This window comes from Nicotiana sylvestris, chromosome 7 (genome assembly GCF_000393655.2).
Source record: "Nicotiana sylvestris chromosome 7, ASM39365v2, whole genome shotgun sequence".
Lineage (NCBI taxonomy): Eukaryota > Viridiplantae > Streptophyta > Magnoliopsida > Solanales > Solanaceae > Nicotiana > Nicotiana sylvestris.
Window position 1 is genome coordinate 112103592 of NC_091063.1, and position 10249 is coordinate 112113840.

The following is a 10249-nucleotide window of genomic DNA, read 5'->3' on the forward strand; positions in this document are numbered from 1 at the left end:
GAAGGCCAATGTAGTGGCCGATGCTTTAAGTCGTCGGGCAGAGAGTTTGGGGAGTTTGGATTATCTACCTGCAACAGAGAGGCCCATGGCATTGGATGTTCAGTCCTTAGCCAGTCAGTTTGCAAAATTGGATATTTCTGAGCCGATTCGAGTGTTGGCTTGTATGGTTTCTCAGTCTTCTCTTTATAATCATATCAGGGAGCGTTAGTATGATGACCCCCACCATCTTTTCCTAAAGGACACGGTTCAACACAGTGAAGCTAAAGAGGTCACTATTGGGGATGATAGTGCATTGAGGATGCAAGGTAGGCTATATGTGCCTAATGTTGATGGTTTGCATGAGTTGATTCTTCAGGAGGCTCACAGCTCGCAGTACTCTATTCATCCGGGTGCTACGAAGATGTATTAGGACTTGTGAAAGCATTATTAGTGGCATAGAATGACGAAGGACATAGTGGAGTATGTTGCTCAGTGTCTAAATTTCCAACAGGTGAAGTGTGAGCATCAATAAACGAATGGATTACTTCAGAAGTTGGAGACTCCGGAGTGGAAATAGGAGCGGATCACTATGGAATTCATTGTTGGACTCCCACAGACACAGCGGAAGTTTGATGCATTTTGGGTGATTGTAGATAGGCTGACCAATTTAGCTCATTTCCTTCCTGTGATGACTACCTATTCTTCCGAGTAGCTAGCTCGAGTTTATATCTGTGAGATTGTCATACTTCATGGCATGTTGGCATCTATCATCTCTGATCGGGGCATGTAGTTTACATCATAGTTCTGGAGAGCCGTATAGCATGAGTTGGGTACTCGGGTGGAGTTGAGCACAATATTTCAACCCCATACGGATGGACAGTCCGAGCCCATTATTCAGATTATTGAGGATATGCTTCGTTTATGTGTGATGGAGTTTGGAGGTTCTTGGGATTAGTTCTTGCCACTTGCGGAGTTTGCCTACAACAATAGTTATCAGTCTAGCATTCAGATGGCACCATATGAGGCTCTGTATGGTAGGCGGTATAGGTCCCCAGTGGGTTGGTTCGAGCGGTGCGAGCCTAGATTATTGGGCACAGACTTGGTTCAAGACGCTTTGGAGAAGGTTAAGGTGATTCAGGATAGACTTCGCACAGCCCAGTCCAGACAAAAGAGTTATGCATACCAAAAGGTTTGCGATGTTTCATTTATGGTTGGAGACCGGGTCTTGCTTCGGGTTTCGCCTATGAAGGGCATTATGAGAGTCGAAAAGAGGGGCAAGTTGAGCCCAAGGTTTATTGGTCCCTTTGAGGTGTTGCGGCGTGTTGGGAAGGTTGCTTATGAGCTTGCCTTACCTCCTAGCCTATTAGGAGTTCATCCATTATTTCATGTTTCGATGCTCCGGAGGTATCACGGTGATCCGTCTCACGTGTTGGATTTTAGCTCAGTCCAGTTGGACAAGGATCTATCTTATGTTGAGGAGCCAGTGGATATATGGGACAAGCAGGTTCGAAACCTGAGGTCAAAGAGCATTGCATTAGTAAAGTTTCAGCAGCGGGGTCAGCCGGCCGAGGAGGCGACTTGGGAGATCGAGCAAGATATACACAGCCGTTATCCTCATCTTTTCACCACTTCAGGTATGTCTCTATGCACGTTCAAGGATGAATGAATGTTTTAAGAGGGGGAGGACGTAATGACCCAGCCGATCGTTTTGAGAATTAACGTCCTGATCCCATATTAACTGTTTCCTTGTATCTATTGTGATTTGTCGGGATGATTCGTTTTGAGTTTTGGAGTGTTTTGGGATACTTAGTCCCTAAATGAGAGCTTAAGTCTTATGGGCGTATCCGGATTGTGTTTTTGAGGTCTGTAGCTTATTTAGGCTTGAAATGGCGAAAGTTAAATTTTTGGAGTTTTGGGCCGATAGTGGAATTTTTTATATCGGGGTCAAAATCTGATTTCGGAAGTTGGAGTAGGTCCTTAGTATTGAATATGACTTGTGTGCAAAATTTGGGGTCAATCGGACGTGGTTTGGTTGGTTTCGGTATCAGTTATAGAATTTTAAATTTTAAATTTCATTAAGTTTGGATTGGAGGGTAATTCGTGATTTTAGTATTTTTTGATGTGATTTGACGGCTCGACTAAGTTCGTATGGTATTTTAGGATTGGTTGGTATGTTTGGTTGAGGTCCCGATGGCCTCGGGTGTATTTCAGATGCTCAACGGGTCACTTTTGGACTTAGAAGGATAGTAGATTTGCTAGTTTTTCTGTTACAGATATTTGTTCTTCGCATTCGCGAAGTGGAGCTCGCGTCAGTGAAGAAGAGCTGGGTTAGGAAGAGGGATTATTCTTTGCATTCGTGAAGGGGAGCTCGCGTTCGTGAAGGTTGGCCAGTGGAAGCATCGCAAACGCGATGAGCTGAACGCGTTCGTGAAGAGGAAAGGTGGAGCAGCTAGGACCTCAGGAAGTTGCTCTTCGCGTTCGCATATAATGGGTCGCGTTCGCGAAGGTCCTGGTAGTTGAAGCTACGCATTCGCAGGAAGGAACTCCGTTCGTGAAAAAGGAAAATGGAGCAGTTGACTTTTTTTCTACGTGAACGTGACGTGGTGGTCGCTTTCGCGAAGAAGGACGTAACTGGGAAGATTTTAGAGTTCAAAAACTAGGGTTTGAGTTCATAACTCCAAAATTTGATTGAGAGCTCGGTAGAAGGCAAAATTTTGATGATTTTCGTAAGAAGTTTGTGGATAATGATTCCTAACTCCTTTTTGATTATATCCCATTAATATAAGCTTGATTTCATCTTTTAATTTCGGATTTGTGGTGGAAAATTGGGAAAATTTGAGAAAAGTTCTTAGGCCGAATTTTGGGATTCTGATCGAGATTTCGGTATTGGATTTGAGTAAAATTGGTATGGTTAGACTCATGAGTGAATGTGTGTTCACAATTTGTGACTTTTACCCGATTCCGAGACGTGGGCCTGGGAAGGATTTTTGGGCGTTTTTCTATTTTCTGGCCTTAGCTTTGATTTAACTAGCTAAATTAGTTGCTTGTAACTATTTACGTTATGTAATTGATTTGATTATATTTGGGCCACTCGGAGTTGGATACTCGCGGCAAGAGCGTGATTTCAGATTGATTTGAGCTTGGTTTGAGGTAAGTGTCTTGCCTAACCTTGTGTGGGGGAACTCCCCTAAGGATTTTGTACTGTTTGATATATGAGCGACGTGTACGTGAGGTGACGAGTGCGTACACTGGCTATTTGTTGAAAAACCATATTTTTCATTAAGTAAATATTTGTTTTTCCTTTAATTGAGCACACTAGTATATGTAACTATCCTGTTTAGCAAAGCATGCCTACGGACCTTAACTATCTTAACTGCCTTAACTGCCTATCTGAACTCTATGCAGCATGTTTAGTGAAAAATTATCTGTCTTCCTTGATACGAACTTAGTCTAAACTGTAAAATTCCTTGTTGAAACTATTGTTTATGTTGATTTAGTTGCATATTTATTTTGGGATTACGAAATAGTATTCCGGGAGATCTCCTTGAACATTTATGTTTGGGACTACGGGATGGTATCCCGGGAGTTCTCCCTGCACTGGATATTTACTTTGGGACTATAGAACGGTATTCTGGGAGATCTCCCTGCACATTTACATTTGTGACTACGGGACGGTATCCCGGGAGATCCCCTGTACATTTACGTTTGGGACTACAGGATGGTATCCCAGGAGATCCCTTGTTGCTACCTTTATATACTGAGTTGTTGTTTTTCTGTGATTTCATTCTCGTTAAATGTTAGTATTTATCTTTACTGTGATATTTCATACTGTATTATTTTATTATACGTATATACTAGTAGGCCCCTTACATTATCTCGTCACTACTCGACCGAGGTTAGACTTGGCACTTACTGGGTACTGTTGTGGTGTACTCATGCCCTTTCCTGCACATGTTTTTCGTATACAAATCCAGGTACCTCTTTCCAGCCATATTGTTCTAGTGAGGCGAGATGACTGTAGAGACTTCGAGTTATATCTACCACATCCATAGACCTAGAAGTCCCTATCTACTCTTCCTTAAGTTAAGAACTTTTCTTGTATGTTCTTCGTTGATAGTGTCTGGTGTTTAGGGGCACTATTTACTTTTGTAGCTTGTGACTCATGATATTCCGGGTTTTGGGAGCATTTATGTTCAATTCGAGAGTGTTTATTGTATATGTCGAGCGGCATTTAAATTTCTTAATTAAATTTACCCGTCAAATTGTTAGTTTTTTTATATTTTCGTCTAAATTCTGCAAAGTGTTAGGCTTACCTAGTCATAGATACTAGGTGCCATCACGACGGTTAACGGAGGGAGAACTAGGGTCATGACAATATTGAGAAGAATTATTTTGATAATTCGTTCCACATAGTGATGAATATTAAAGGTAAGACAAAAGATAACCCGAAGGCTAGAATGGATTTAGAAGAATATTGTAGGCGACCTTAATTGTATTTGTAGATGGCGAACAATGGTAAGGTGTTCAAGCCTAAAGCAAGTTACACAATCACTTTGGAGGAGAGATGACAGATTTGTGATTGGGTTACAAACTTGAAGATCCCTGAGGGTTATGCGTCAAATTTGGGAAAACGTGTAGATATGGAGGTAAGGATGTTGAGCCATTTGAAAAGTCGTAACTTTCCTGTTTTCTTGGAGACCTTAGTGCCTACTGAATTTTGCGGTTTGCTTGAAAGAATCTGGAAACCTATAACATAGATTAATTTGTTCTTCAAAGACTTGTGTTCTACCACTTTGAGGGCAGAAAACATACTACAGATGGATCAGAACATTCATGTAACTTCTAGGAAGATAAAAAAAATATTTCCATGTAGTTTCTTTGAAGTGATGGAACACCTTCCAATCCACCTTGTACACAACGCTTGACATGGAGGGCATGTTCAATGCAAATGGATGTATCCCTTTGAGAGGTAATATTATAAGTTTGATGTAATATTCTATTTTATTTGAATATTCTTGTCTAGCGTTACATTATGCTGGACAATTGGTAAATGCAAACAATTTGTTAAGCAGAGGAATAGGATTGAAGGATCTATATGCGAAGCCTATCTTGTAAAGGAAACTGCACATTTTTGTTCTTACTATTTCGAGAGTAACGTGCCATGTTCTACGAATAGACCCAATAGGCACACTTTCCAATGTGTGAATGATCCATTATATTCACCAGTGTCCATCTTCAATCAACTAGGTCGATGTTCTAAGGATGTTAGAAAGAGAAGTTTGAGCGATATGGAGTACAAGTCAACTGCAATGCATGTGTTGCTAAATTGTCCTGAAGTTCAACCATTTCTTAAGTAAGTGTTGATTTATTAGTAATCAAAATGTAAAATTACAGCGATTACACTGATGTAACTACTATATATATATATATATATATATATATATATATATATATATATATATATATATGAGATAACTTATGAGTTTTTTTAACACTATATGTAGGTAAATAATCCAAATAATGGTGTAAATCAATTTTTGAAAGATATATCTTGGGGACCTAAGCTTCAGGTCACAACAATGTCTAAGTACGTAATGAATGGTTACAAGTTTCATACGGAGGATTTCTTTAAGAATAAAACTAGCAATAACAATGGGGTATGGGTTAAAGGTGGTGATAGAAACTAAGTTGAAGATACTGATTATTATGGTGTGGTCAAAGAAATATTACAACTATAATATATCGATTGGCCATATAAGAAATTGATACTCTTTAGATGCAAATGGTGAGACCCGAAGCCACAAGAGGTACAAAAGTACAACAGCAATACAACATAATTGAGGTTAATCATATGAGGGAGTATGAACGCAATGATCATTTAATAATTTCACATAATGGTTGGCAAGTGTACTGTGCTCCTTATCCATTGTAGAGGAGTAAGTCGATTGGTGGTGTAATCAAAACTAAGCTTGTGAGTAGGGTGGAAGTCTAGAATGTGTTAGATGTTGCATATCAAAACGATATCTCAAGTATTCACCAAAAAGTGGACGATCAGTTAGAAAATGATTTGGAGCAACCTGAACGCATATTTGAAGAAGTTAATATAAATGAAGTAACAACTATAGAAAATGAGGACAAAGAATCAGCTGATGATATTGAAATAAGTGAGAACAAAGAATTCTCAGATGAGGAATAATACGTCGACGAGGATTAACAAGTTGGTTTTTTAAATCACTCTCGTGTTATAACTAGTTTAATGTTTTTTCATTCTAAATATATATATTGTATTATGTAGATAGTAGGCAAGGGTCAAGGTAACAATGACCCTACCAGTTATCAAGGTCGAGAAAAGGCTAGGAAGGCAAGGAGGAGGATAGAATCTGGATAATACTACTCCATCATTTCCAGCCTCTTCACAGATGCATATGTCATTTCCTCCACCACAAGGCTATATGAGATGCCACAGTAGTACCAGGGTTAAACTTTCATGCATACACCGGGTCTTTCATCATATGGCCATAGGACTATACGTCCGTCATATAGTCCAGCTTCCTCACATCCACTTGGATTGCAACCATCAACATCGCAGCACCATGGATCATAGCCATCTATATCATATCCTCGTGGATCACAACCATCCCTATCAAAGCGACATGGGTCATAGCCGTCCGCATCACAAACACATGGATCACAACCATGTATGTCGTATTCATAGGGATCACAACCATTTTCATCATGTACTCCTTCCATTTCAGGACTTCGCCTGCGAGACCATAGCTCTGAGCCCTCCTCTACCCCATCTACGCATTCCTCAGATACACATGCTGAGGTTGATGATCTAGAGGTAGTGCATTATGATCGTTATGGCAAGATCATCATAGTCCCTAGGGGAATGGGTAAGAGTTATTTGTTATTTTTTCATTTATTGTTTTATAATATTTTAACTAATATTTTCATATATTTTTATTGTTAAATTACTGGTTCAAACTAGGCAAGCAGACTATGAAGATAATCATCAATGCTATCTACAAGCTTTTTGATGGCCCCTATGTGATTTGGAGTGATTTTCCATACTCGCTGAAGGAGCAAATTTTCTAACAGTTTAAGGTATAAATATTATTTTAAGTAGGTTAAGTATTTATATATTTTTTATTTTCCATCTAATATGTAACTTTTGATATGCAGAGTAAGTGTATATGGGAAGACCGCTATAGCGAGGCAGTGTCTAGAAATTCATCATAAAGCCCACAAGAGATTATCAGATCATTTCTCGAATGGTAAAAAGAGAATAAAAGGCCTGGCTGGTGTCTATAGCATTCATGGGATAATTTGCTAAGGCAATGGCAAACCGAGGAGTTCTTAAAGAAAAGGGAACAAGGAAAGAAATCTCGCTCATCCGAGAAGGGAGGCTTCTTCCACACTAGGGGTATTATCAGTATTTGGACAATAAGAAGAAGACTGGTAATTCCTTAAATTATTATGCTTTTACTTTTCCAAGTATATCAATCCTTTTTACTAACAAAATTAATTTGTTTTCAGGAAAAAAAAGTATGGGCATCCACTATAGCAAAATGAGCTATTCAGGGAGAGACAGATGCAGATAAGTGGGTCGAGGACCAGGCAGAGACTACATATGTAAGCCTTCAAATTTTCTTAAGAATTATTATTTACTTTTATAAGTTTTTTATATAATAATTTAATTTAAAACAATGTAGGGTGGCTATCAAAGTACCGTGGAGAAATTCATTCGTATTTAGCCAGTTGGTGAATCGGACGAGCCAACCCAACCTTCGGACGAGGATGCTGAAAGAATGTGGTTGGAGATTGTTGGAGGTCCAAAAAGGGGAAGGTATACGAGCTTCCTTAGAAAACATTCCACCGCTACAAGTGTGGTGTGCAAGGAATAGGGACTTCCTCACAAGGCGAGGCACTTAATTGGGAGACCTTCTCAGCTATGCAGGAGAAGGTGAGAAGGCTTACATTCGAGCTTGAAGCATCCAAGGAAAGATAAAGGCTTAGAGTTGCATAATTTCTTGGTATGCAAGCTCAAATCAGAACTCTCATTTATATTGGAGTTTTTTTCATTGCTCTGGTCTCGTGAGTCATCGCCATAGGCCCGACCTCCACGTGATCGTTCCGCCCGTCCTCAACTTGATCGTTCTGCCTGTCCTCCACATGATCATTATTTCCATCCTCCAAATGATCGTTCATCAGATAGTGGTGATGTAGTAGAAAATACTTATTTCCATCCTCCAAATGATCGTTCATCAGAGAGTGGTGATGCAGTAGAAAATACCCCTTGTGTTTTAGTTTGATATACTTTGAACTATTTTAATTAACCTTGGTTTGAATTCGAATAAATATTTTTGAACTTGTTTTAATTACTTAGTTTTTGATTTGTTTGAATTGTGATGTTCAATTGAACTTGTTTTAAAGGTTTGATTGGTTTGAATTAGGATGTTTGGTTGGGTATGCTTGAATTGGGTGTATGGGCGATGAATTGGGTGTATGGGTTCTTGGATATTCTTGAATAGGGAGTATCGGTGGTGAATTGGGGGTTATTGTTGGATATGTATTTCTATTTGGAAGGTGGTGTTGCTACCAAAACAGACATTTTTACCAAATTTGTGCCCAGAAAGCTGACCGACATTGGTCGGTAGATGAAAAAATGTTAAATACTGACAAATGTTGGTCGGTAAAGTCACATAAATTACTAGAAATTCAACAATACCGACCAATATCGGTAGCTAAATTGGCTGACAACATCCAGAAAATCAAGTTTGCCGACCAACTTTGGTCGATATTCTTAAATTTTAATTATTTTAAATAAAAAAGAATTTTCTGTTACCGACCAACGTTGGTCGGTACTTAAAATTAAATTTGATTAATTTATTTTTCATTACCGATCAAAGTAGGTCGGTAAATACGATTATTTATACCGACCAATAATGGTCAGTGTACCAATTAAATTATCAAATGGTCATTTACACTGATCGATCGATGTTGGTCGGTAATTTTAGATCATTTTTGGTTGGTATGCTCTACCGTCCGTTTGATTACTGACCGAGCATATTTGGTCACGTTTTGGATTTTTATTGCCCATTACCGACCGAAATTAGTCAATTTTATCAAATAGTTGTAAACGATGTTTTAATTGTGCAATCTAAGTCGATGGGACTCGTGATTTGAAGCAACACTACTAGTGGACAATAATGAAGAAGTATATTGCAGAGTATGTTGCATGATGTTTGAAATGTTAGCAGGTTATGTATGAGCATCAGAGACCTGGTGGTTTGATTTAGAGCCTTCATATTCCAGAGTGGAAGTGGGAGCGTATTGCTATGGATTTTGTGGTTGGGCTTCCATGGACATTGAGGAGATTTGATGCAGTATGGGTCATTGTGGACAAATTGACCAAGTCTGCACACTTCATTCCAGTCATGACTACCTGCTTTTCAAAGCAGCTAGCTCAGATTTATCTTTGTGAGATTGTTAACCTTTGTGGTGTGTGACTGTCTATTATCTCGGATCAAGGCACGTAGTTCACATTGCATTTTTGGGGAGTCGTGTAGCGTGAGTTGGGTGCATAGGTTGAGTAGAGTACGACATTTCATCCACAGATAGATGGACAGTCTGAGTGCACTATTCAGATCTTGGAGGACATGGTACGTGCTTTCTACCACTAGTAGAGTTCGCCTACAATAACAACTTCTAGACGAACATCTAGATGGATCCGTAGGAGGCCTCATAGGGGAGGCGATATCGTTCTTCGGTTGGTTGGTTTGAGCCTGCGGAGGCTAGGTTGTTGGGCACTGATTTGGTTCAAGATTCCTTGGAGAAGGTGAAGTTAAAGTTGATTCAGGATAGATTTCGTACAACACAGTCTAGGTAGAAGAGTTATGCTGATAATAGGGGTCGTGATGTGGCATTCATGGTGGGTAAAAGGGTTTTCCTCAGATTTTCACCCATGAAGGGGTGTGATGAGGTTCGGGAAGAAGGGCAAGTTGAGCCATCGGTACATTGGTCCTTTTGAGATTCTTGAGATAGTGGGTGGGGTGGCCTACAGACTTGCATTGCCGCCCAACTTATCGGGAGTTCATATGGTGTTCCATGTTTTCATGCTCCAGAAGTATTATGGTGACCCGTCACATGTGTTAGATTTTAGCTCAGTACAATTGGATAAGGATTTGACCTATGTTGAGGAGCCAGTGGCTATTTTGGACAGGCAGGTTTGGAAGCTGAGGTCGAAGAACATTGCATTGGTGAAGGT